General features: G+C 46.6%; 1 protein-coding gene across 8 annotated transcripts in view; it reads right to left on the reverse strand.

Annotated features, from left to right (window-relative positions):
* LOC309639020 (phosphatidate cytidylyltransferase, mitochondrial) overlaps positions 1-27,796 on the reverse strand; it is a 264,790-nt gene that overhangs the window by 144,470 nt on the left and 92,524 nt on the right. The window contains exon 1 of one of the 8 annotated variants that reach the window (XM_082415721.1): positions 12,434-12,656. The exons of 6 other annotated variants lie outside the window; for them this stretch is intronic. The gene's annotated coding sequence lies outside the window, so the exon portion shown is untranslated. Of the gene's footprint in view, positions 1-11,340; positions 11,594-12,433; positions 12,657-27,796 lie in introns of those variants that run through there. One more of the 8 variants, XM_082415728.1, reaches the window with a different exon arrangement.

A 27,796-nucleotide genomic window follows, 5' to 3' on the forward strand; every position in this document is an offset into this window, starting at 1 on the left:
AGCAAACACTGAAAAAGAGTTAAAGATGGTGGAAAACCTAGAGAATCAGGCTACTTTTACCCAGTTTTCCTTTTTTGGATTATTTAAATATATACACGCACACACGCGTGCACGCACACACAGTTATTAGGAGACGAGACACACCCTATTAGCTCAACAACTGAGAGAAAATACTTCAAGTGCACCCTTTAGAGGTGCTCAGCATTTACTCAGCATTCTTCAGCCTTTACTGAGTACCTACTATGCATGTGCCAGTTACAAGACACAGCAGACCAGCTTTACTTTACAATATTCATACCTCAGGCCTCCAAAGAAACATCAGCTCTTGATCTTGCAATGTGATTTCATTCAACAAACATTATCTACTATGTACTAAGGCAGGAAAAATAAACAGAGCCCAACAGTTGCCTTCAAAGAGCTTTCAATTTATACAGTAGACATGCCTGCAAGAAATCTAGTTTAAGGCAGTGTTTTCCCCAAGTGTTGCACTGGATGTTCATATTTTGTAAGAAAAAATTTTTTCTATGATAAATAAGTTGGGAAAACACTGGAATAAACCAAATCAAGCAGTTTCTTTTCCTTCCTGTGCTTTTGATAGGCTGCTGTGCCTTCTGCAGGGGCAGAGGCAGTAGGGAGGGCAGCTCTATATACTTGAAGTCTCTCAAACTTCATTGGCCTTTCTTTTAACCTGAAACACCTCTTAGGGGACACTTGGAAATCATGGATTAAGGCAAAATGTGCTCAGTGCCAAAACAGTGCTATAAACAAAATCCTATAGAAATATCAATGAATTCTGAAAGGCTCTGTGGAGAAAACAGAAGACGAGCTGAGCCTCTGAAGGATAAATGCAAAACAGCACAGAAGGAAAGAAGAGAAGCAGAATCCATTCAAGAACAAGCTGCACAAATCAGCCAGAAGACAAGCAATGTGGGGACAGGAAGTGACGAGGACGGAAACTTGGACCGGCGCCACAGCATGGGAGGACCGAGGGCCTCAACGGGATTTGGGCTGGATTTTGTCCGCATTAAGGAGCCACTGAAATCTCTGAGGCGAGCAATACCTTGGCCATTGATGTGTTCCAGGGAAGTTATCCTGGTAGGGCCCTGTAGTCGCAGCTGACAAAATAGCAAGCCAAAGGCAGGGGACAACCTGAAAGACACAGGGATACAGCGGGCAGGAAGTAATGAGGGGCGTGTGTCGGGGGCAGCGGGGATAAGAGAAAACACAGACAGAAGTGATGGAGCTTGGGAGGTCTGAAGGTGTCAGAGAGTCCAAGAGGACGCCGAGTGACAGGGAGGACAGTGAGGTTGTAAAGCAAACAGTAAATTTCTTCTTTCTCAGAGACAAGGAGGAGGTGAGTAAAATCACAGGCACAGGAGAGAAAAATGAACGACATTCACGATCCTTGTCTTCCTTGTAAGATAGAAAAGATCACCTCCTGAGAGTAAGGATTTGGGAACTTGTTCAAAGGCAAAGAAAACAAAAGTTTGGGACAGACTGACAGGAAAAGGTTTGCTGAACTCACAAGAACTCAGTTACATTCTCGTCACACAAGCCAGTTTCCTATGCAGGCAAGATTTGAGTTTAAAGTCTTTTTTTTTGGCTGCATCGGGTCTTCATTGCTGTGCGCGGGCTTTCTCCAGCTGTGGCGAGCCGGGGCTACTCTTCAGTACGGTGCTCGGGCTTCTCACTGCAGTGGCTTCTCTTGTGTGGAGCATGGGCTCTAGGCGTGCGAGCTTCAGTAGTTACGGCACGCGGGCCCTAGAGCACATGGGCTTCAGTAGTTGCGGCACATGGGCTCAGTAGTTGCGGCACATGGGCTCAGTAGTTGCAGCTCGCGGGCTCTCGAACACAGGCTCAGTAGTTGTGGCGCACGGGCTTACTTGCTCCGTGGCATGTGGGATCTTCCCAGACCAGGGCTTGAACCCGTGTCCCCTGCATTGGCAGGCGGATTCTTTACCACTGTGCCACCAGGGAAGTCCCTGACTTTAAAGTCTTTTATTTTAAGTAAATGCCTGCTTTAGCAGTATTTGGACTCACAATTCCTTAAATTAATTGCCTCATTAAGTTGAAGGACAATGCTTTCAAAATTCTAAACCCAAAAAGATACATGTTAACATGTGCCTCTTATGCAAAGTATGTGCATAGAAGCAAAAGATCAAAGCATAAAAATACCAAATGACACAAAAGTAGACCCAGAATTCTAGCGTGTGGAAGATTATTTAAGTTCACTCACTCCAAGCAACTTAGGTTCAAAGTAGGTAGATAAGAGATTAGGTGTTTAAGGTTCCTCTACGAGGCACCTGCCATCTGCTGCAACCTTATTAATGTGACCAATTTTTATTACACAATTATTGAGTTCAGCAAAGTATTCGGGAGAGGTCACAGAGGAATAGAAGACATGATCCCTGCTTTTAAGGAACTACGACCTTGTTCGTGAACCTAAAGTATATGGCATGGGATAACAATAGACAAATCTAAGAGCATAGTAAAAGACAAAATATAATTTAACACTGAAATGAGTAGTGTGTTATAAAAGAGAGATCAGTGTCAGCTGAAGTGTTCACCTCATGAACATGCATTTTTTCTCAGTTTGCTGTGTGTGTGTGTGTGTGTGTGTTTTAAAAAGCCACTTCAAAGGTTTCCTCCCCATTCCTCTCCCCTGGGCAGTCTCTACTCTCTGACCTCTCCTACTCACCTGGATCACACGGTCTGAGTATTTCCTGGGTGCAAGTACCCTGTCTGACCCTTACATGTACAGTCCTGTTGGGTCCACAGCCTGAGGGAAGGCACAGCGGCAGGTATGAGAGCCCGGGAGGGAGACTGAGACCCGCCCAGGCAGGATCGAGGACGCTTGCAGCTCCTAAGTGAGGGGAGCACGATGTGGGTGAACTCAGGGGACAGCGCAAGGCTGGCCGGACTGGCGTCCACTTACTGGAGCAGGCAACGGGCAGTGGTGAGTCCCTGAGCAGGCTGGGGAGGTGATGTCAAGGATGTTTTAGTTTAGCAGGTGTGGGGAGGATGGTTTGACCTGCAGGGATGAAGTCAGGAGTCACGCGGATCAGCTAGGAGGCTTCTGTAGGAACCAGGTGTGAGACAAGGACCACAAGAGCGGGTACAGTGATACAGGCGGGAGAGGAGGACCAGGGACCAGGCATTACTTAGCCACAAAAGGCCTAAGCAAAAAAAGGTGGAAGATAACAGTGAAAAAGAAAAAAAAAAAAAAACACTTCTGAATTTTACATCTTGTACAATATCCGCAGTCCAAGAAACCCAATAATACATGTGAGACATGTGAGTAACATGGGGGAAAAAACTACGGTCATAGTATTTGATGGAGGGTCACAGTCTGCTGAGAGGGAAATGAGCATCACGGTGGTTTAAGAGGGGCGTCTCTGGACACTAACCGTGTGAGCTTGAATGAGCACAGCCACTTCCTACCTGTGTGACCTGGGAACTGACGTTGTCTGTGTGTCTGCTTCCTCATCTGTAAAATGGGGATGTTCATATTACCTCCCTCATAGGGTGTCAGAAGTGAATAGGCTTTATATGTATTAAAATAATTATGTGTCTGGGACTTCCCTGGTGGCGCAGTGGTTAGGCATCTGCCTGCCAATGCAGGGGACACAGGTTCACTCCCTGGTCCGGGAAGACCCCACATGCAGAGGAGCAACTAAGCCACAACATAGTTGTGCGCCACAACTACTGAGCCTGCGCTCTAGAGCCCATGAGCCACGACTACTGGGCCCACGTGCCACAACTACTGAAGCCCGCGCACCTAGAGCCGTGCTCCGCAACAAGAGAAGCCACCACAATGAGAAGCCCGCGTACTGCAACGAAGAGTAGTCCCCGCTCGCCGCAACTAGAGAAAATCCATGCACAGCAACAAAGACCCGACACAGCCAAAAATAAAATAAATAAATTTATAAAAAAAAATAATAATAATTATGTGTCAAAACAAAGGCAAACATATTAAATAAACTGCAAATGCTGGTAAACATACTAGAAAAAGGGCACTGGCCACTACTTGAGACAGAGAAGATTCCTCTGACCTAAAGGATGAGAGGAACTGGGCTTGTAAAGGGGGACGTGGCGGGGAGACCAAGCTGGCCCTGTGGACGCGGGGAGCTCCCATGACCACAGCGAGAGGACTGGGCGAGGCGGGGAAGTGGGCACGGGCCGGATCATGCGTTCTCTGCAGGGTGTGACAAAGCTGAGATCTTATTCTTTAGTCAGTGAAAAGTCCTTGAATGGTCTGAGTGGTTTTAAACAGGGGAGCGACATGTCTGGTTTATTTTATATCCTTTATGAACCATAAATCATCTATGAGTTTTTGCAAAAGATTACACGGCATCTGGAAAATCAATCTAAGTACAAGCCAGTGATGTGTTCCCATCAGCGTGATAGTTTTTACAATATCGTGATCACCGAAAACATAATCACTTAAAACGCTGACACCTGGAACATAATAACCCCATAAAAGGGAGAGGAATGTGCTTCTGGAAAAAGACATCAAGTTCATCTGTAAGGGTTCTACTGCACTGCAACCCGTTTCTGGTCTATCCATTCATCTTTTTTTCGTGGTTGCTGTCAATTATGAACATAACTCATGGTGAAGAGAACACATATTTTGTTTTTTGGGTTTTTTTTTTTTTCCAGGCAATGGTCGGTATTTTCTCTGCCAGCCCATATTCCTTTCCTGAAGCTCCCTTATCCCCGATAATACATTCTTCCAAATAGCTTAAGAGTGAGAATTAGGGAATAATAGGTATCAGTGATAAAGCTACTACATTTTAGGGATATTTGGTGCTAATGAAAAGCTCAGCTCTAAATTTGAACACCATTATTCTGGACTTCCACAAAGGACCATCTTTTTTTTTTTTTTTTTTTTTTTGATCAACAAGAGGACATGAACTCCTATCTTGGAAATAGAATTATGGGGTGTATTAGTCTTGTTTTGTTTTTTTCAGGCAAGGGAACAGAATTTCAAGATACGTCATAGAAGTGTTCCAAGGAGATTTCCAAGGTGAAAACTACAGCACCAAGCTTGGCTCACTGCACACAGCTCCTCCAGTAACACTGGCCCAACTACAGTGTAATTTAGGAAAGAGTGCGAGTCTTGGCCAGAGGTGGAAACCAGTGGAGGCTGGGAGAGGCCCATTCAAACCTCCTGATGTCCCTGCCACACTGTCACTTGACCAAAAAACCTGAAATAGGAAGATATCACTATCCTGGGATCCTGATGGCACGTCCAACTCCCAGAGGCACGCTCTTCAGTATCCCTAATTCCTGCTGGCCCTGTCCCATCACTCTATCAGGACCACTTCCTGAGCTAATCTAACTTGGCCTCAGCTAAGAAATATAACTGTAGGACAAGCCTACAGTATGAAGTATCTCACTGTGGCAGGGGGTGTGTGGCCCTTGGGGCCATCAGGAATTCGGAGGCTTTCACTGGGTATCTCCTATGTCTGGCAAACACTACACAGAGACTTTGCAGAAGAGAAAACATGAACCCCCTGCCCTGAGCAGCTTACACCAAATGCGGATCACTCTGTGGCCGATGTGGCTAGCTGTGAGTCTCAATGAGGTTAAGTGAAATGAAATTTCATACCCAATCGTCACCAGATTCTGGTGGCCACGCGCAAGCATAGCTTCAGGCACATCAAGTAGACGTGAATTAACCTCCTGGCTGTTCCTTCTCCATAGCGTGTCCAACTGATGCCCCACTAACTTCCCGCAACACACACAGATTGTCTCTGTTAACATCCATCCAATTCTCAGGTCATCCCTCTGTTCTTCTTGCTCAAAACCTCTCTCGTTGGTGTAACCCTTTTTTCTTCTCGCACTTTACCATCTGTTAAATCAGCAGAGCTGGGACTTTAGCATCAGAAAACCTAAGTCTGAGCCCTATTTTAATACGTTGAACTCATTCAATCAATCATCGCGGAAAGCCGATGATGCTCTAGACTTTGCTCTAAATTCCTGACACCAATCGCGGGGCCCATTTAACCCCTCTGGGCACAAGTTCGCACCTAAAGAAAATGGTAACAACGGTGCCTGCTTCCCAAGGTCACAAGCTTGGCATGTGGATTAAATGATACAACGTAACTGACAATGCCCAGTCAACTCAAGTGAGAAATACATTCACATTCTGCCACCTTACAGCTGTGCGGCCTATGCTTCTAGTGACACACTCACATACATTAGCTTACTGATCCTCACAGATAGGATTATTATATTTTTCTACAGATGAAAAAGCAAGGTGCCGAGAATATAAGTGACTTCCTGAAGAAGCTAACTCTAGAATCCAAGTCGCCTGACTCACCATCCAACGCTATTTTAACTATTTTTCAGCTGATTTTCATACAGACCTTTTGGAGGAAAGCAATTTTTTAGCTTATCTAAGAAAAAACCCCCAAAATAAAGAATACCTTCCAGCTAGACTTCTAGCCCTGTGCTCTTTCCCCTACACCTTGAGATACAGATGAAGCAATAATCTGATAATTTCTAAAGAAAGCAAAGGAAGACAAACCCTCCTCTCCTAGGAACACAAAAACCAGGACATGTTTCACTTTCTTTGAAAAGAGCGCGGCACAGAGTCACAGGAACAGTAACCAAGGCAGGTAAGAAGATTCTCACACCAAGTTGGTTGGTGAGACTGGGGCAGACAACACAGGCAGCAACGCCATAGGATCCCCGGGGCCCCGGGCACACAGGAATTAATCAGCCCTGAGGACTTCAAGCTCCAAGAGCCAGTTCAGCATTCAGGAAGGATGGTTCCTACTTAGTCATGTTCAAGACAACCTGCTATTACACTCCAGGGGATAACTCCGAAGGTTCAATGAATGGTATTTGAAAACTTTCACCGTGTTGTTTGTATTTCTCACAACCTTAAATTGTATGTCACACTCCTAAATAGAAACCAGTTCTTATTCAAAATACTCCTTCAATGGTCTGGGCCCTTTGCCTGTCTAGCTTTCCTTATCGAGGCATGTGCCAGACATGGATTAGAGACCTGTCTTGCTGTAATTTGAAGCATCCTACCAGGTACAAGGTCAGAAGGACTTGCCTGACTTCCCCTTATATCCAATTCCTTATTTCTACACATAATCATTTCTGAAAATTCATTTGAAGGCCAAATGTCTGAAATCTGAACAACACATCTACATGTTCTATGCTTATTTCCAGAGAATTAAAAATATATCTGTGTAAAACGCCTTGTTAGGCTTCTTTCAGGTGCTTGTCAACCTCAAGCGTAAGTCCCAGGATGAGAGCCAGCTGTGTTGGCAATTCCTCCCCCACCCCACTCCCCAGCCCCGTCCTAGAAAACTAAAGAATTCAGTAAGTTAGTACAGGGTGTGTACCCTTCCCGTAAGGGTTTAACGCCCCTCCCCCCTCCCGTGAAAACTCAATAGGGCAGGTCTATAGGCTAGGCAGCCATCCATCTCTTTCCCCACCGGTGGGACACATCAGGTATCAGGAACAAGGTAACCTCAGGTGCCTGTCTTCAACTTAGCTCTGTCTCCTGCTCATCTCCACCCCCCATCACATCAACACAGAGTTAGCTGGGCTGAAAAACGAGTACCAGTCTGGATGAAATCCTTGCACAAATGCTCAACTCAACCACCTTAGGTTTTCTGAGGCTAAAATGGCCCAAGGCTCTATGGGCCTCCTCAGCAACCCCCTCCCTGAGGTGGGGACTGCAGGGATGTGATATTTAGTCATCTTGATGACCCCGGCAACAGAAGCTGCCCAACGGTGCTACCACACAATAAGTACAATCCTTAATTACTATAACACAGTTTGGCATCAGTGTCAGCTGTGCAAACACACGGACTGTACGAAAGCAATCGTGTGCCTGTCAGGGTCACCTGTATAGACTTAAAGCTGCAAAACCAAACTCAGGTTATAGCGTATTTCATGTCCTTTATGTGAGGCTGCCCAACGCTGGTGTAAAATTCTTACTGCTGGCTGAAGTTCATCCATCTCCCTGAAGTGCCCCCTGGAAAGTGCCTGTATGTGAGCCCACACTGACACCACCACTCTGTCCAAAGAGGGAAAATAAAATTCAAATCTGGACTTTTTGAGCAGACCACCAATTGCCACGATTTTTCAACACGGTTGTCAAACAAACAATGAACTATCCTTTTCTTTCTCATATTTAGGCTATTGTGAACCTGTCTCTTCAATTTCAATACCTCGGCCTTCTACAGCACCTCACAGGAAATAAAAGAAACTCTCTGGCATTTCTAGTTTTCTCTGGATATGCTTGTTCTTGCCATTTATTTTACTTGGATACTTAGAATCTCCTATTCAGAAGTACTGAGGCGCCAGGTCCTCTTAGGGACCTGTTACACCCAAGAATGACAGACAGGGACCTGCATCACAGCCCAAGTCGGCAAACTTCCCATAATACCCAGGTCGAGCTCCCCACTGTACCAAAATCTCAACTCCCAGCCTATCAGTAGCCTAGAAAAGTCTTCTAACCCATGACACGTTGCATCACTAGGAAGCTCTTTCATTATCGGCATCATTAAATACGGTAAATTCTCATCATTCGCAGTCATTATATTCTATAAAGCCTCTGAGACCTCTAAATTAGTGAGTACTGAACCACTGTGCCTAGGAAGAAACTGCCCCAAGTACTGATTTGGAGATACAAATAAATTTTAGTGAGGAGACAAATTCACAAATACAGGAATCCACAATGAGGATTGACGTATCTGGTTATAAGACCTGAGGCCTGAGATACTGAAAGCACATTCTACAAGGGTTTCTTCTTTTGCAAAAGAGCTACTACGGTGTAGCCCAGGTTGAAAGAATTTTTCTGATTTCAGCACTTCATGCATACACTCCTTCCTTCCCTACCTTGGCAGTTTATACTATCAAGATTTGGCAGTCTGATTTCTAAGTTGTTGGGTTTTTTGTTTGTTGTTTTAACGTGGACAGATCCTAAATGGCTAGAGACTGATTGATATCATCCCCTTGTCTCTTCTCTTAAGCTCCCACATATAGACTTGATTAACTTCAGAGAGGCTCCCTAAAAGAATCACAAACGAGCCTCAGTCAACATACCTTACAGAAACTTCTTAACCAAAAAAAAAAAAAAAAAAAACCCTTTCACCAGGTTCCCATAACTGCAACAGCTTGTCTAACACAAGCAATGAAGAGACAACTTGATATGTTAAAATTGCCACAGAGTGTCATCATTTTAGTTATATTAGAATTTTCCCAATGTATTTGACTATTACCTCCTAAATTTACGACAACTCATTATTTTATTAAGTCATACTCAAAGTTGCAAAGCAAAGCAACTTTGAGTATGGTTACATGACTTATTATTTTATTAAGGCCAACTAAAAGTTGCACAACAAAACTATCCAGGAGAGATACCTGGAAGAAACACAAAGTAAAATCTTCCTTTGGATTTGTTTGGGCAACCACAAGAGGTTGATGACAAGGCTGACGCCCTAAGGAGTTAAAAGGAATTTCACACTGCAGAACTCTTGTCAAACAGACCATTTGAAAGGGAAAGTTTTCATCTCATAATTATCGTTTTGTAAGAAGTGTTAAAATCTTAAGGTAAAGTCATAGTTCTAAATCGGGTGGGAAAAGTGGTGACAACTGTGTTTTATGAAGCTCTTTCAAGTCTTCAAAGACTTTTATAAATAACATAACACAAAATACTTTTCAAAGCACACTATTCCCTGTAATTAACTCTGTGATGTATCAGAACAGATTTTATCACCCTCTTACAGAGGAAAATAAAGCACAAATGTTAACTAGAAGTAACTTTTTCTGGTCACAAACTTAGTAGGTGACAGGGATAGGACTTGAACTCGTGTCTCCAGAAATAAGCCAGAGCTGTTTTTACTACAACATTCACAGTTTTGGAATGTAGTTCATGGTTATTTATAGCAGAATTATCTTCTTAATTGTATTGTGTTTTGGTCAACATAAAAATTAGTTTGCATTCCCTTCCAAATGGAAAGCAAAGGCAGGCTGCCCAGAAGTGTGAAAAAACCGTGGCGGGGGAAATTAGCCTGGGATTAAAATGTTGCCAAAGTCAAACAACAAATTGAGGGGTTTACCTCATTTCTACCAGGACGGAGATGACTTTTCAGCCAGATGCATCAGGAAACACACAGAAAACACACACACACACACACACACACACACAAAACTGTCTTGAGTACAAGACAACAAACTTCTGAGTATTCCTAAACCCATTATTTAAATGAGAGCACTGAGATTTAGAGATAGATGATAAATAACTTGTTCCAAGATCGCGCCCCCAGTACAGCCTTGAGGCGCTGACCCCTAAGCGCTCTTTAAACGACCCACGCTACTCCCCTCACGCTCATGCGCAGACTTCATCAGCTGCAAGAAGGAAACAATGAACATTGCAAGGCTACGGACTGGGAGGCTAGTGCATAGAGTTAAAAGTTTGGTATGCTAAAATAGAACGCAAAACTGACCTTCAAATACTAATAGGAAAATTAACATTTGTTGCCTTTGTCTTCGAGAAAGTTCAGAGGAAACAAATGAGAGCCTTCATTTTCGTCAAAGTAGGCTTGGGTTTGTAAAAGAAAGATGAACTCTACAGGAGACAGTACCTTTCAAATAGAGGGGGCAACCAACCGCTGGTAAAAACTAGAAGAGCCGCCTCCACCCCCGCCCCCCAGGCTGCTGGTTCTTATTAACCGCAGAGAAGGAAATAACGACTAGCAAACACACAGCACCAATGATCAAAGTGAAACCGATTTTTTTAAGTCAGCTGGCTTGAACAGACGAACACATGCCAACTAAAGCGCATAAAGACCAGCGGCCCCAACAGTGCTGTCATCCTAACCTAAGAGATTTAAAGGTCTAGGGCGATGAATTAAAGGAGACTTGAAGCAAAACCAAAAAGGACAAGACCTTTGCTTTGCGGCGAGGCCTGCACTCACTGCAGGAAGAGTGTGCCGTTTTGTTTTGGAAAGGGGGCAGGAAGCATACAGAGTGGAAAGAGCCGATCCCAGCTGCCCATCCTCTGCCATGTCCCGCGGTCCCGCCCCACAGCCGTCCTTTGCCGCTGGCCACGACCAAGAGGCTACAGGCCGCGGGCCCCCCGCCCGGCCCCTCGCCGCCGACTCCCAGGACAGCTTCCACTCGAGACGCTAGACCTCTCCCTCCGGGAGTCCTGGCGCTTCGGTTCCCACCAGGAGCCTCAAGTTGCCCCGCAAGAACAAGCCGCCTCGTCCGTCCTTCCAAGAGGACGCCCCCGTCCCGCTCCGAGCCAGTCCACCCCTGAGCTCCCCGCAAGCCAGCCCTCGCCCTGCCCCCTTCTCCCGCACTCACCGCCGGGCGGCTCTGGGCGCGCCCGCCTCGGGCCGGCCGGCCCCGCTGGGGACAGGGGCGGGACAACGGGGCGCGCGGGACCGGGCGCACTCCGGGGGCGCGCAGACGCGCAGGCGCCCTCGCGCCCGCGCTCCCGCACCGACCCCCGCCGCTCCGCACACCCACACGCACACACGGGCGGCGCGCGCCGAGCCGGCTCCGCGGCGGACGCGAGCGCGGGAGCGCGAGGAATCCCTGGAATGAGGCGCCGCCCGCCCTCTCCCGGGCTCCGCCGGGCTCCGCCGGGCCACGCCCCCTGGCCCGCCCCTCCGGCCCAGCAGGTGGGGGCCGGGCCCAGGTGAGCCAGCGGGGAGGCGGGGGCGGGGCCTCGCGCGCCCGGGGGAGGCTCATTTCCCCTCCCCCACCCGCCCCGCGCCTGGCGGCAGCTCGCACCCACCCAACGGATGCAGACGCGCTCGGGCGGCCAACGTCCGCAGGGGGCCCGGGCTGCGCTCGACCCGGGGGAGTGCGTGGACCCGGCGCACGCGGTGTGTACCAGCCTTTGACACACACCGGACCGGACCCCAGAGGCCCAGGCAGCGGGAACACAGCTTTGGTGCACACGCACGAACATAAACGAACCTCTCGTGCGCGCCCAGGGGCTCGCAGCTGCGGGCCAGCACGCCTCCCCGCCCCCCCCCCGCACGCACACAGTAGGCTCTCGTATCCGGTGGACACAGCACACGTAACCACGACGACCACAGTCGACCCAATCCCTACCCGCTGTCCCTTAACCTCCCTGCCCCTAAACCGCCACGCAGCCGGCCAAGTGCCCGCGCATTCGCGCCGGACCTGCGGCACCTCCGCCGCCCTCGGCTCCAGACCCGCACGCGTCCCCGCCTATCACGCAGACCGGCTCGCTCAGCTGCCCAGGGAAGGCGCCCGGGGGTCGGCGTCCACGCCCGCTCAGCCGCCGGAGCGCCGCGCACGCCGGCGCTTCCCGCTTCCCGGGCTCCACGCTCCACGGGCCGCCGACCTGGGGCACTGGTTCGCCCTCTCGTGACCCGCACACCCCCAGCCGCTCTGCCCGACAGGCCGGCGACCACACACGCACCTGAAGGGACAGGTCGCACTTGCTTGGGGAGGTGAGCGCTCAGGTGCCACCGCGATCAGAACGGCTGCTGCAGTCCAGGGCTCTCAGACGCCGCTCGGCTGCCTCTCATTACAGCATTTTACACCCCGCACTCCACACACACCCCACAGGCGCACGGCAGCGTCTTTCCTCCCCCTCCCTCGCCCGGAGGAGGAAGTCCTAGTAAATGAAGTCAGTGTGGAAGGGAGGGAACCGAGGAGGAAGGCAGAGAGTTCGGGGTGGAAAGAGCCCCCTCCAGCCGCTCACACACCGGTGTTTGCTGTGTCTGGCACACTCCCGGAGTCCACAGCCCGGTCTGCTCCGGAACGTGCCCGGGAAGGGGCGGAGAGGAGGGGGCGAAACATTTCTAATCGGTGCAGGTTCTTATTACAGCAGCAGCGTAGACATGTGACCACGAAAAGAAAAGCCCTGTCTTTAATTTTTTCCTGTCATTCTCTGGAGATTTCGGGGTGTGGGTAGGAGGGGTGGAGGCCTGATTCTCCCCGGTCCCCGGCAGCCCTTGCCCCATTGTTCTCCCATACTGCCACAATTAAGAAAACATTTGCTTAACGTATCCAGCCGCTAACTTCATAAAATAAATAGTCAGGGACTGGACTTCCTCTGGTTTGCTTGAAATGGCTTCATGTTGCTTGCCTTCTGGCTGTTCTCAAACCTCAGTCATTATTAGGGGCTCCTGCTATAGGGCTTTCCCTGGGAGATGGCTCTGCTGAGATGGAAGGATAACAGAAACAAATACCGGCTTACATTAATGCTGGGGGGAAATGCTTTGCAGTTTTCAAACTGTTTTCCTATCTATTACCTCATCCAATTATATCGGGTCACAGCCTGTTATCTCATTTGATCTTAGCCCCGGGTTGGGGAGCAGGACAGGTATAGATAGTTCCATTTTACAGCGAGATTAGGTTTACCTAAACCGCGGAGAGGCATTGCCTGAACCCGAGGCACGGTCTTGCGGCCCCCTGTGAAATACACTCTCCTGCTGTCCACACAGGGCCAATGGAGATAGGATGACCCAGGTGACAAGTTGACCCAAGCATAACCACGCCTGCTTTCCTGGTTTCCAGATTAAAGTGAACAGATTAAAGCTCGGGAAGGCTCCCAGTCTTCCCAAAGAGATTTTTACTTAGACTCCATTTTAGTTCATCAATAGTCTAAGACTAGGGGAAAAAAATCCTGAGAAAGATCATAGAGAGGAGGTTTCATCCTGCCAGATTAGGACGTGGAATGAGGAAAGGGTGAGGACTGCTGGGGCAGATTTCGGGAAGTGTGACAATAGAGGAAGGGCTTGGGATTTGAATAAACCTGAATTTGAATCAAACCCCACCTCTGTCAGTTATGAAGTTATAACATGCCCAAAGTTATAACTTTGGGCATGTTATCAAGCCCAGTTTTCTCATCTGTAAAACAGAGACAGTTCTTAACTTGAAGAGCCGTTGCAGGGACTAAAGACCAGACAGAATATCTGGTGAACATTCACCTCTCTCCCCTTCTCTCTACCTCCCTTAAACCCAGTCTTGCTGGGGCACCGTATAAGCAGACAGCCACCGTAATCATGGAGGGACAGGAAAATGACTTGTCCAGATAATGCAAATGAGTAATGATAACAATCACCATGCAACTGCACATTTATAAAACGGCTCTGGGGTTTACAAAGTGTCCCCACATATCATTATCTCATTTGATCTGTATGACAGCTCTGCCATTTGTGTACTGCAAGATGATTTCCATTTGGGGTCAGGGTGGAGGTCCTAAAGCTGCCTCTTTAATTTCCATCACTGCTTAGAGTGAGCCTTACTCTGCAGATAAATCATGGGGACAGAGGGCCTTTTCTCATGGATGTGACCAGTCTTCAACCTTTCCAAGGATTAATCTCGCTGCTTCCCTTACATCAGCATTAGTGTGACTTCTCCCTGGCCACATCTAACCAGGGTGGTTTCAGTCTGAATGTCTTGATCAAGCAGATGAGAGACACGCTCAAGCTACCGTAAGAAAAGGAAGGTATGCTGTCAAGACAGAAGTGTGCTGGAGGTGGAATGTGTCAGACACGGACTGTCCACACAAGGGAATGTAGACAGCAGCCTAAACGAGTGACTTACACAGAGGCCTGCAGCAATAGAGAGGAATCTTGACAATAGTGAGTGAAAAAAGCAAGTCCGCAAAGATTACTCACAGCATAGTATCCTATTTGTAATGTTACAAATAGCATGAAAAATAATTGTGGTAGTACATGCACCTGCAATAAAACTATGTAAAAAAGAAGTAAGGGAAGGATGATGAGAGAATTCAGAATGATGGTTACCTGGGGAGGGGAACTGCACGGGGTGGATGGGAGGGAACCATTGGTTAGATGTAGGTCATTGTCAAAGTCTTAGTTTTTGGTTGACGGGTTCACGGGTTCACTATTAAAATTAACTACTTAAGTGATAGTTGCACAACAGTGTGAATGCCACTGAACTACACACTTAAAATGGTTAAAATAGTAAATTTTATGTTATGTATATTTTACCATAATAAAAAATATATTTAAGGAGGTAAAAGAAAAAATCGGGCAAACTTCTAAACTGAAAAACAAACAAACAAAAAAACTAAGTAAGTAACTAAAAAAGATAATAAGGCAGGCTGTGCATGGACCACTGATAAGAATGTGTTTCAAAGCAAGGATTTTATAAGTGCACCAGAAGTTTATTTAAAATAAATAAAAATAATCAAGAAGGTGAGTGAGTGGAGATAGAGAAGAAACAAGATGGGCCCTGAGTTGATCACGATTGAAGCGGAGGGATGGATATGGGGGCGGGGGGTTATACTATTCTGTCTACTCTTTTTTTTTTTTTTAAGCCCGGCAGCATGCAGGATCCTAGTTCCCCGACCGACGCACCGGGGATGGAACCCGCGCCCCCTGCAGTGGAAGCCTGGACCGCCAGGGAAGTCCCTGTTCTGTCTAATCTTGCATAGACTTGAAATTTTCCATATTAATTAAAAGGAGAAGAAAGTGCAGGAAAAGGCTGCTCTGGGAACCACGGTTCTGCCTCCCCCACGGGCCACAAAGTCGTTACCCAGACTCCCTCTCCGTTTCCCTGGGCCTCCTCGCAGTTCAATTCTTCCTCATTTACCTACCAAGGAGCCTCCTCATCACTTTGGCTCCCTTATTACTGCCCCTACTCCCCCTTTTGGCTTTTGCCCCCACCAGTAATTCACTCCTTTCATACCTTCATCATTCAAACTGCTCAAAGAGAAGATCTGATTCTTGTCTTTCTACCAATCTACAAAAATGGCCACAATCTGGTCTACCTTGAAGTCCTGGGTCCACGATGGTCTGTGAAGTCAAGCACGGTCCCGTGATGAAAACTGAGAGCGGGGAGAGGCAGAATTACAGGGTGGAGCGCACGGCTGCCCCATCAAGACAGATATAACTCACACATGGAAAAGCCCTCAGGAGTTCAATTAAGTGGGAATAAGGTCTTTGCCTTTCCATTTGCTCCTTTCGATTTTTTAAGGCCCCCCCCCAGTTAGTAGTGTAAAGACAGTTTTCTTTTCCACACCACATTCCCGATAAGTAGTTCATTTTTTAGGGTGTCCTCCCATGTCATACTCCATGGGGGTCATAAGGGAAACCCCAATGGCTGCCAATCTGAAATGGTCGCAGTGCACAGGGACTCTTATTGTTCTTCTAGATGCACTAACCTGTCTATGAAGAAAGTCTTTCTCTACCTGTATCCCTTTGCTTCTAAAGTGCTCTTGTGAATCTCTCCTGGTCTTCCTTTCTTGCTTTCTTCACTCCAGCTCGTTCCGCAGAGAGCACAGATGTGGGTTCTAGTTCACACTCAGTCTCCGGGTAACAGTGTGAGCCTTGGACGTCAGTTTGCAGCCCTGGGGCTAAGCCTCCACTTCTGGGAGGAGCTTAGACCAGATCACTTTCGGCACACAGGTTTCATCTTGAGCACCAGCTGTGCCTGGAGCCATCCCTAAGAAGGCCTCTGAAGCTATTGTTGAGGTTCAATGAAAAAAGAATGTCAAGATTGATTAGTAATGTCTGCTGTGCGTGGGGAATAGGAACTGGTGAATCAGATGTTTGCCATTTTTGATCTAGAAGAGCTCTACAAATACCTTCTAGCAATAACTTCTCTCTTTTCTCATAGAGAACAGGTGAATTTCTACTTTTCTGGGGGCCAAAGTAACTAGTGGAAAAACCCAAGTGGTCTTATTTCAGTGAGAGAGTACAGAATAAGAAATAATCTAAGATAATAATGATACCTAACACTTAATGAGCACTTACTACGGCCCAGGCACTAAGTGCTTTAAGACAATTAAGCCTCACAACAGCCCTGTGAGGTAGGGACTGTAAATAGCCCTATGAAGCAAATAAAGAAACTGAAGCATTGAGAGGTTAAATAACTTGTCTGAGGTCTTAAAGATAACAAGGGCACAATTAGAATTGAACCCTGGCAGTCTGATTCTGGAGTCTACGTGTTTAGGCTGTCAGCCACAGCAGACATCCCCTGGGAACTTGCTAGTAATGCACACTCTCAGGCCCACTCAGGCCTACTGAATTAGAATCTGCACTTCAACAAGCCCCCCAGATGATTCATATTCACATTATGTTTTGAGCAGCACTGGTCTACATCATATTGTCTCCTAGAAGGATATTAGCTGCCTTTGTTAAATGTTTACAGTACTCGTGCACTTTGCTAAACATTATGCCTGCATAATTGCAATTAATCCACATAAACGTCCTAGAAGGGAAATCCTACAAGATCAATGGATTGATCAATGTCAACATCCTGGTTGTGATATAGTGCTATCGTTTTGCAAGATGTTACTGGTGGGGTAAAGGATATATGGGATCTCTCTGTATTATTTCTGACAATCGCATATGAATCTACAACAACCTCACAATTTAAAGCATAATTTTAAAATCCTATGATCTAGGTTTTATTTTTCCTACTTTTATTGTTGAGGAAACAGAAGCTTTAGAGAGGCTAAGTAAGCAGGCCCAGGGTAATTCAACTTAACAAATAAGTATGGAGGCCCTCCTATGTGCTAGGAGGCTGGCTACAGCAGTGAACACATTGCCCTCATTGAGCTATCATTCCTGGGTGGGCAGTCAAAATTCAAACCCAGAGCTGCTTGCCAAGTCCTCTAGTGCCCAGATTTCAGAGATATGGTCACAGGATCACAACGTGGTAAATAACAGAGCTGTGAATGGTTAAAACATTTGCAAAATTTCTAGGCAGATGTATATGAAGGCCTCTAACAGTGCCAGACAGGAAATAAGCACTCAGTCCCCTTTCTTCTTTTCTGTCTCAGAGCGCAGAAGTGAGCCTCACCTCCACCATGACCCAACAGGGATTTTACCCCCCACACACCTGGATGGAATCCCATGGTGGGGCCGCTGGAGTGGTAGTAACCTGAGCCTCCAGCCCCATGCCGAATTCCATGGAGAGCCTTGCTCGAGGGCTCTGTTCCAGCAGAACGTACCATCTGAAACCTGTCAAGGAGTCAGTGGTGAGCTTTTTTCTGAATGTCAGCTCTTTTCACAGCATGGATCTGAATGAGTCCCCTTAAGCAAGACCAGATTTATGGCCAGAACAATTGCTCAGACCTCGGATCTCTAAGTGATGTTCAACACTGGTCCAAAGATTGGCTTTGTCCTCGCACAAGGAATTTTCCTTCGAATACTGTAAGGATGATAGCGCCTGGCAATCTATTCTTGTTGTCTTTCTTAGACACAGACTTCGGTGGGCTGGGGCGGGAGGTAAGAAGAGCCATTTTCCATAGAAAAGAATGTTGCAGCTGCTGGATTCAAGGCCGGCTAGAGTTTGGCCACAGTTAACTACCTACCTCTCAGATGGAGAATGGTTTGAGCTGGGGAACTTCACCAAAAATAAGCATGGGTTTTTCTTCTGAGGGTGGACACACTCAGAGGACATCACCTCAGAGAGAAATTCTTCAAACCAAGATTGCCATGTCTCTCTTGGCTCCAATTGCTGCTTTGGCATCAACTCTTACAAGCATATGCTGTACACAGGCAAGAAGAAAGTAAACAGGGAAGGAAGGAGATCAGCATATTGGGTGCCAACCACGTGCAAGGCACTGTGCTGTGCTGCGCATTCTTATTTAATGCAGTGTGATCCTGTGAGGGAGCACTGATGACCCCATTCGGCGGATGAGGAAATGGGGGCTCAGAGCAGGTAGAACATTTGCCTTAGTGCAACTACTTGAGCAGTGCCAAACCAGGATTCAAACCATCTGGCCTGACTCCTCATTCAATAATCTTTCAACAATATCATTCAGTTCACCCAGAAAAGACCCCTTTGATAATCCCTAAATAAATCACTGAATCTACACTCCTAGACCAACACTTCAATTCTGAAGGGAACTATCTCCTCCTGGTTTCCCATTCCCTGTGGGCTACCATGTGGAAATGGAATTTAGTAGGGTCTTAACATCATTTCTGACATTGTTTGTCAAAGGATGGAGAAGCCCTTGGCACATGAGAATGGCTGAGACTTCAGCATCAGACAGACCAGAGTTCAAACCTTGGTTCCACCATTTTCTAGCTGCATGACACCGGGCACAAACGTGGACCCCGCTCAAACTTTCATTTTCTCAACTATGTAACAGGGATGATTCCCACTTAGAAAGGTGCTTATAAGACGAATACTGACAGACAGATACAGAGAGAGAAAGACAAATATTGTATGATCTCCCTTATACGTGGAATCTTAAAAAAAAAGAAAAGAAAAGAAAGGAACCAAACTCATAAAAAAGAGATCAGATGTGTGGTTACCAGAGGTGGGTGGGGGGGAGGGGGAATGGGGTGAAGGGGGTCAAAAGGTCCAGACCTCCAGTTGTAAGGTACATGAGTACTAGGGATGTAACGCACACAGCGTGATCCATATAATTAACACTGCTGTATAGTGTATTTGAAAGCTGTCAGGAGAGTAAATCCTAAGACTTCTCATCCTGAGTCAAAAAAAACACATTTTTTTTCCTTTTTAAAAATCTATTTGAGATGATGGATTGTTAACTAAACTTGTGGAAATCGTTTCACAATATACGTAAGTCAAGTCCTTCTGCTGTACACCTGGAACTTATTCAGTGCTGTATGTTAATTACATCTCAGTAAAACTGGAAAAAAAAAGAAAAAGAAAAAGCCCTAAGTGACAAAAAAGGCAGGGTTTTTTAAATTATTAAGTATTTTAAAAAGTATTAAAATTCTTTAATGGCTTCTTTTTCTTCCACTTCATCATTCGTCTGATTGACCCTACAGTTGATTACTTAGGACAGCTTTAAAATCCAGGTCAACCTTGCTTAGACTGATGAATTTGTATTAGCTCGTATTTTTTTTAAAAAGTGTTTGTATACATTGGAACAGTCACATAATCAATAAAAGTGGGTCCCATTTCAAAGTCCAATGTGACCCCACTGCATGCAGCCCTGGAATACCCAGTAAGCAGACTGTGTTAGTATTTAGGGCAACATAATGTACAAAACTTTTTGAAGAATTTGAGATATATTGATAAATAATTAGTTACCTTGGACAAACCACGTCTTCTTTATACTACAGTTACAGCTTCATATCCTTCTGAATCACACAGACAAGGAGGCACTATAACCTTTCCAGTGCTTACTGGCAGCAGGGAAAGTGGGTTTGGGTCCAAAATAGATAAGGTTTCTGTACAGAGAGAAAAAAGAAGGGCAAAGGTATGTGGGGTTTTTTTTCCTTCCAAAGGGAGAGAGAGCTTCCCAAAGAATAGGAAGCTGATGGCCTGGGATGGTAGGTGATGCCGTTTCTGTACCTTGGAGGCTGCTTCAGAAGGGCTACCCAGCCGCCTTCCCTCTGCCTCTCCCCAGCTCACTCCTCCTCTCCAGCAACTTTGTGTGGACCCTGGGGTTGTGCTGTGAGGGTCCTTGATCTGATTAGGGCAAATTCTTCCTCTCTCCCTTCCACGCACCCCCCGCCCCGCTTTTTCCCTCCTTCCCTCCCTTTCTTCCTTCGATCTAGAGCACCTTCTGTCTTACTGTTCTAGATATTGAAGATTCAACTGCCAATAAGTCAGACAAGGTCCTGCTCCCGCGGAGCTAATGCTCTAATGGAGGGGTGCTGGGGTGGAGGTGGGAGAGACATGATTAGCCAGGAAACACGGTTTAAGTCATGTAAGTTAACTTAAAAGAGATCATTTAAAATTAGTGATAAGATCAATGAGGAAAATACAACAGGGAATGAAACAGAGAATGACCCGTTGCGGCAGCAGAGTGGCGTCAGTCTGACAGTGTGATCAGGGAGGGCCCCTCTGGGGAGGCAGCGTTTGAGCTGAGACCTGAATGAGGGCAAGGGACCAGTCATGCCACGGTCTGGGGGAAAGGTTTCCAAGCAGAAGGGTTAGCACGTGCAAAGGCTCTGGGGCAGGAGCAAGTGTGCTGTGTTCGAAGAACTGAGTGAAGGCCAGGGTGGCTGGACCATAATAAACGGGGGAGAAGAGAGGTTTGAGATAAAGCTGGGGCAGTGGACTGGCTATGGGAAGGAGTTCAGACTTTATTCTACATGCAAAGGGAAGCTATTTGAGGGGGTGACATGATTTGGGTTCTTAAAAGGTCTCTCTGATGGCTGTGTAGAGAATAGACTATCGGGGGTGGGGGTGGGGGGGTGGTCTTAGTCCTTCCGGGCTGCTATAACACAAATACCATAGACCGGGTGGCTTAAATGACAAACGTTTATTTCTCACAGTTCTGGAGCCTGGCAAGTCCAAGGTCAAGGCACTGGCATAGTTGGTGTCTGGCGAGGCCTGGCTTCTCTGTTCTTAGATGGGCATCTTTTTGGTGTACCCTCACATGGCAGAAGGGGCAGGGGAGCTATCTGGAGTCTCATATAAGAGCACTAATCCCATTAATGAAGGCTCCGCTCTCATGACCTGATCACCTCCCTAAGGCCCTACCTCCAAATGCCATCACACTGGGGAGTAGGTCTCCACATATGAACTGGGGGAGAGGGCATAAGCATTCAGTCTATAGCTGGCAGGGATAGAGGAAGGAGATAAGTTAAGGGACTTCTGCAATCTTTCTCATGAGAGAGGATGGAGGTTCCAAATAAAATAAGAGACTAATGAAGACAAGTGGACAGATCTGAGGTATAGTTTGGAGATAGATGTACTAGTTAAGGTAACGCCAGCTCCTGAACCGAATGACCCCAAAAACTTGGTGGTTTTTGACATAAAGTCCAAACAGTGAGCAGTTCTAGAAGAGCAAGTGGCTCTCCTCCAAGTGGTGACTCGGGGACCCAGGATCCTCATCTTGTGACTCTGCCAACCCCTGGGGCCCCAGAATCCTTTGAGGATACTCTTCATCCAGCAGACAGATGGAGAAGGACACGTGGGCCTGCTGTGGCACAGATCGTTCCACTTATATCTCTTGATGAGAGCTAGTCACGTGACCTCACCCACATGACAGGAGCTAGGAAATGTAGTCCCTGTTTGGGCAACTACTTCCCATCAGTGGTCCTACACTGTGGAAAGAGGACACAGATTTGCGTCCAGCTGGCCATTTCTGTCATGGCAGAGTTGGCAGACTTTTTGGTGGATTGCACGTAGGGGTTGGAGGAAAGCAAGGTACCCAAGATGACTCCTTGGCTTTTGGCATGAGCAAGGTGAAAGGTGGGCATTAAGTGAAATGGGAACTTCGGGAAGGAGGAGATTTATACTGGGAGCAGGAGGAATTAAGACTTCCACTTTGGACGTATGTAGTGTGAGCTGCCTCTGAGATATCCAAAAGGGACTGTTGGAAAGGCAGTTGGGTATATGAGTCAGGACAGCAAAGGAGGTGTCAAGAGTGAAGATTTAAATATTGCATTTCCCCTTTTCCTGGTGGCTTCTGATACTGGTACGGGCCCCCCATTGCCCTTGATCCTCAATGCACTAACTACATCAGCATAAATTCACTCCTCCTTAGAGATAATGTTTATAATTCCACTACGCATGAAAGGATAGCTTTTACTATTACATGCATTCACTCATCCAACACTTTATTGAGTGTCTATTATGTGCTGACCACTAGTGATTAGCAAGGAAGAAGACATAGTCTCTGCCTCATGAAGATTGATTCTAGTAGGAGAAGATAGATAATAAACAAATAGAGAAGTAAGTATAGGGCGTCAGGTACACTGAAGAGAAACAGGGCAGGGTGAGTAAGAAAATACTAGAAGCAGGAGGACTTCTATAGTAAGAAATACGTGAGTAGAAACTGGAAGGAAGTTGAGGGAGCAAATCGTGTGTCTCTAAGGGGGGAGGATGTGCCAAAGCAAGGACCAAGCAGGTGCAAAGACCCAGAGGCAGAAGAGGGCCTAGCATGTTTTGAAACCAGCCAGGAGGCCAGTGTAGCTGGAGAGGGGTGGGAGGGGAAGACTGGTAGCGATGAGGTCAGAGAGGTGGGCAGGAGGCAGGTCATGCAGTAGCCAAAACAGGCTTTTTCCCCCCCAACACCTTCATGTAACTGGAGAAGGAAGGAGAAAAACACTATTTCCGGGTGCAGAAATCTTTGCCAAAAAAGTAACACACAATCAAGGACTTCCTGTGCAGTTCCCCAAATGAAACACCTTCAAAGTGGAGGATTTGCGACCAAAATGAGAAAGGGTCACAGTTTCCTACTGCGAAGTATAAGACACACAATCTCTCCTCCTGCAGTAGGTTTGCTGCACAGTTAATTGCAGCCACATGTGAAGCGCTGCAGGGGAGTGTTTGAAGCCAGCGCCATCAGAGACCCGGACAAACACCCCCCAGCGCTCCTGCTCCCAGCAAAACCAGTTGTGTGATCAGCCCAGGAGGATGGGAACAGAAAAGTGCTGCAATGATAAATACTATGTTTTCTGAATTTCAGCTCCAAAATCTGAGCTAGAGGCCTTTTGTTGGCTTGTTTTTATAAACATCAGAAGAAGCTGATTTAAATGAAAAAAAATTTTTTTCCAGGAAGAAAAAAATTTTCTGTTTTCTCTGTTCAATTACTGTGCATGGTTCCCTCCTGATCTGCCCACTGCAGTGAAGCCGTGAAACCAAAATAGCCACGGTGGAGGCTGGGCGTTTTATCTGTGCTCTTGATCTCGGTGGGACCTGGCAGGACACTGCCACTGCCGGCAGGAACTGCAAACATGTGGGCAGGGCTTTCTAGCAGATGCTCCTGAGGTTGTCTTATTTAACGCTGACATCCCTAGAACTGGGCCCGTTTTCTCTGACCCCCAGTGGAGTGTGTACACTGGACTGGGTTTTGGCTCCCCAGCGTCTAGAGGTTTATCCTATTTGGGGGAAACTCTCCATTGGCTGGGTCTACAGAAACCAAAGGGGGCCACGTGGTCCCTCCCTGGCAGCCAGGAGGTAGGGGAATGAGCGAGGCTCAGCCAACTGGATGTTCCTGCCAGGGTTCTTCATTCTTGAGACAGTGATTTGAAGGCTTGGTGGTGGCAGCCATGTCAAGAGTCCTGGGACACCAGTGCCCGGGCTGAAGTGGTGAACGTAGTGCCGGGACAGCCAGGGCTTCTTCCCTTCCCGAGCTCCTGACCACATTCTGAGTCTGCATCTCTAGCCTCCCATCTATTCTTTGGCCGCCCAATACCCATCTTACAACCTCTCTTTCTGCTTATATTAACCAGAGACCTTTTCTGTTGACTATAACCCAGAACCCTGGCCTAGTATTAAGTCATCTGCAGACCCCCATTCATGAACAAAAATTCCCCTGGACTCCCAGAGTTCACTTATATTGTTTTGTTCTCATGTCACTCGAATATGGACACCATAAAACTCAATGTAAGTCCCTTAGAGGCTTGCAGCTTTTTTTTTCTTCCAGTCTCACTGAGATATCATTGACCTATATGTATAAGTTCAAGGTGTACAGCACAGATTTGAGTTACATACATCATGAAATGATGACCACAGTACATGTTGAACATCCGTCATCGCATACAGAAGCAACGTTAAAGAAACAGGAAAAAAAAAACTTTCTCCTTGTGATGAGAACTCTTAGGATTCGTACCTTTTTAAAAGACTTGCAGCATTTTTTTTTTTTTTTTGGCCACACTGTGCAGCTTGTGGAATCTTAGTTCCCTGATCAGGGATTGAACCCGGACCCTCGGCAGTAAAAGTGCTAAGTCTTAACCACTGGACCACCAGGGAATTCCCTGGCTTGTAGCTTTTAAGCGATTATAAAACACAAACGTATTTGCAAGTTAAATATATGCAATGCCACTAAATCAGCAATGTTGAAATTAACAGCATTAACTTAATACGACAGATGATGTTGTTCTGTGAAACTAAATAGGTTAGCAGTGTGGATATGGAACTCACCTCTGGGCTCATGTGTTTGTATTTTCTTACTACTGTGGGCCCCTTGGCGACTTAACTCTCCTGCCTTTTCTCCATTCAAACCACCGTGAACGCTTCATTCATCCAGCTTGTCTTGGGGTCCTTGGCTCTTTATTTTGCATGGGCGCATCATTCACTACTGAGGACCACTGATGTTCCTTTGGCTTTGCCTGGAACAATTACAATGATTCTACTCCGCTTAAATGCCACTGTAAACACATATGCAAATGCAGGGCCTGAAACCAGCTAGAAAGGTCATCCAGATGACCCAGTATTTGCTTATATCAAATTTTTAAAGATTAACATAAAAAATACTAGAGTTTAAAAGTTCTCACAGAAAACTCATAACTTCCTAAGACTACATTTGTAAACCTCAGTTTCAGAAATCATGACAAAGTAGTTAGGAGCACAAGCTTTAGAGTTTAAAAAAAATCCTAGTTTTGAATCCTAACCCCGCCCTTTAATAGTCTTGGAATCCTGGGCAAGTTAACTCCTTTGAGTCTTAATTTTCTCACCTGTAAAACAGAACAATAATACCTATCTCTTAGAACAGCTGTAGTTCACAAGATGATTACGTAACTATTCAATAAATGGTAGTAATTATTGTTATTGGCATTCTAATTGACATTCAAATTGGTTAACATATTTGCCCCAGTTCAGACAGCCAGCTAGTCCCAGAGACAGAACTGGAACCCGAATTTTCTCAACACCTAGCCCGTTAATACCATCTGTGTGGATCACCTGAGGGATTTACACTGCAGGAAGTCACTCAGTCCCCAGGTTAATTCCATTGAAGATCTTTCTAAAAAAACTGATCTCATTATTCCCCTGCTTGAAAACGTCTATCTCCTATTCGTTACACCTGTGGTTCTCCAAATGGGGTCCCCTCATCGGCAGGAACAAACACAAATTCTCAGGCCCCATCCCAGACAGACTCAGTCAGAAACTCTGGCAGTGGGGCCCAGCAATCTGCATTTTAACAAGACCCCCGGATGATCCTGAAGCCTGCTATGGTCTGAGAATTGCTGCTTTATAGAAACAAGTCCAGACTTAGCATGGCATTCAAGGCTCTTCCTGTTCTGGTCCCAGCCCATTTTTCTAGCCTTTTCTTCTAACACTCCTAAAACACTCTTATGCTCCAACACCATTAGACTTTCCTCTCTGTCCTAAACTTGACAGGCCCTTTTAGGCCTTGGTACCTGCAGTGCAGTTCCCTCTACGAGCATTTCTTCAAAAGATCTCTTTCTTGGTGGAGCCTTCCCTGATTGCCTCGAGGCTGGATTTGCAGCTTTGCAGCCTATTTGTCATACTTCCATCACACACAGCACGCAACCCTTGGGGACTGGCTTTGTGCACTCAGCATGATTCCCTAGAGAGCCATCCAAGCGTGTGTGTATTAATAGCCCATTCCTTTTACTGCTGAGGAATACTCCACGGTGTGGACGGACCAGAGCTTGTTTAACCATTCACATGTTGAAGGACATCTGGACTCTCTCCAGTTATTGGCTGCTACAAACAAAGTTGCTGTGAACGTTCCCGTACAAGTGTTTGTGTGAACCTGCCCGCTGTTGGTGAACCCTTTCTGTGACTGGGGAATTCCCTCCTTTAGAGTCCTGCGCACTGAAGACACAGCCAGAAAAACTCATTTTCCCAACTTGCGTCTGGGGAGCAAGTTCTGTCCACCAGACACAGCCATGCAAGGTTTTGTTCACAAGTGAGCAGTGCGAGGAAGCAGGCACTCCAGGGAATCACGTTAAGACGAGGATGAGAACAGAGGCAACCGGCTTTGCGGGCAGCGCTGGTGGGGCTGGGTGTCCACGTCACTGCAGCTGGTGAGCTTCAGTGACTGTACCAGCTGGGCTGTGGCAGTGGGGTCTTTGCTGAAAGTCCCGTGGGGTGGTTTGGGCATTGTTTCTGGTCCTGTAGCCTCCAAGCCCCACCCTCTGGGCCTCTTGCAAATTTCTAATATTCTTTTACAAATTTATTTTCGGCTTAAATAAGCTTGAGTGGATTCTGTTATTTGCAATTAAGAGCTGTAACCAATCCCCCTCCTTAGCCTCACTGCTAGCCGCTCCTAAACTTAGTGCTCCAGCTCTACTAAACTCCCTCCAGGTTCCCAAATATTCAGAGTGGCACGTACTTCCCCTATTACGGTGCTTGTCACACTGTACTAACATTGCCTGTTTACTTATCTGTCTCCCTCCAGGAACTGTAAACTGGTATCTCCAGCCTGTGTCACACTTCTATTGCCCTTAGTATATGTTCAATCAATCTTCAAATGATTATTCAAATGATTGCTCATCTTTATCTTTGATGAGATAAGAACAATGCCTGTGACTAGTACTATTATGGTCACTTTGCCCCTCTGAACTAAAGTTTCCTCATCTATAAAATGGAATAACACCACTAAGAGAAGGACAGTTGAAAAGTCAGTGGCGACAACAACAGAAAATCAACATCCCAATTTTAAAAACTAGTCAAGGGGAACTTGCCTGGAGGCACAGTGGTTAAGAATCCGCCTGCCAATTCAGGGGACACGGGTTCAAGCCCCAGTCCGGGAAGATCACACACGCTGCAGAGCAACTAAGCCCGTGCGCCACAACTACTGAGCCCGCGCTCTAGAGCCTGCGAGCCACAACTACTGAGCCCACGTGCCACAACTACTGAAGCTCACGCACCTAGAGCCCGTGCTCCGCAACAAGAGAAGCCACCACAATGAGAAGCCCGCGCACCGTGACAAAGAGTAGCCTCCGCTCACCGCAACTAGAGAAAGCCCGCGTGCAGCAACGAAGACCCAACGCAGCCAAAGATAAAAACAAAATCAATAAATTTATAAAAAAAAAATTGGCCAAGGACTTGAATAGATATTTCTCCAAAGAAGACATACAAGTGGTGAATAAGCACATGAAAAGATGCTCAACACTACTAATCATTGAGGAAATGTAAATCAAAATCACAGCGAGCTACACCTCACACCCAT

The sequence above is a fragment of the Balaenoptera physalus genome, assembly GCF_965194825.1.
Source record: "Balaenoptera physalus genome assembly, chromosome: 11".
Classification (NCBI taxonomy): Eukaryota; Metazoa; Chordata; class Mammalia; order Artiodactyla; family Balaenopteridae; genus Balaenoptera; species Balaenoptera physalus.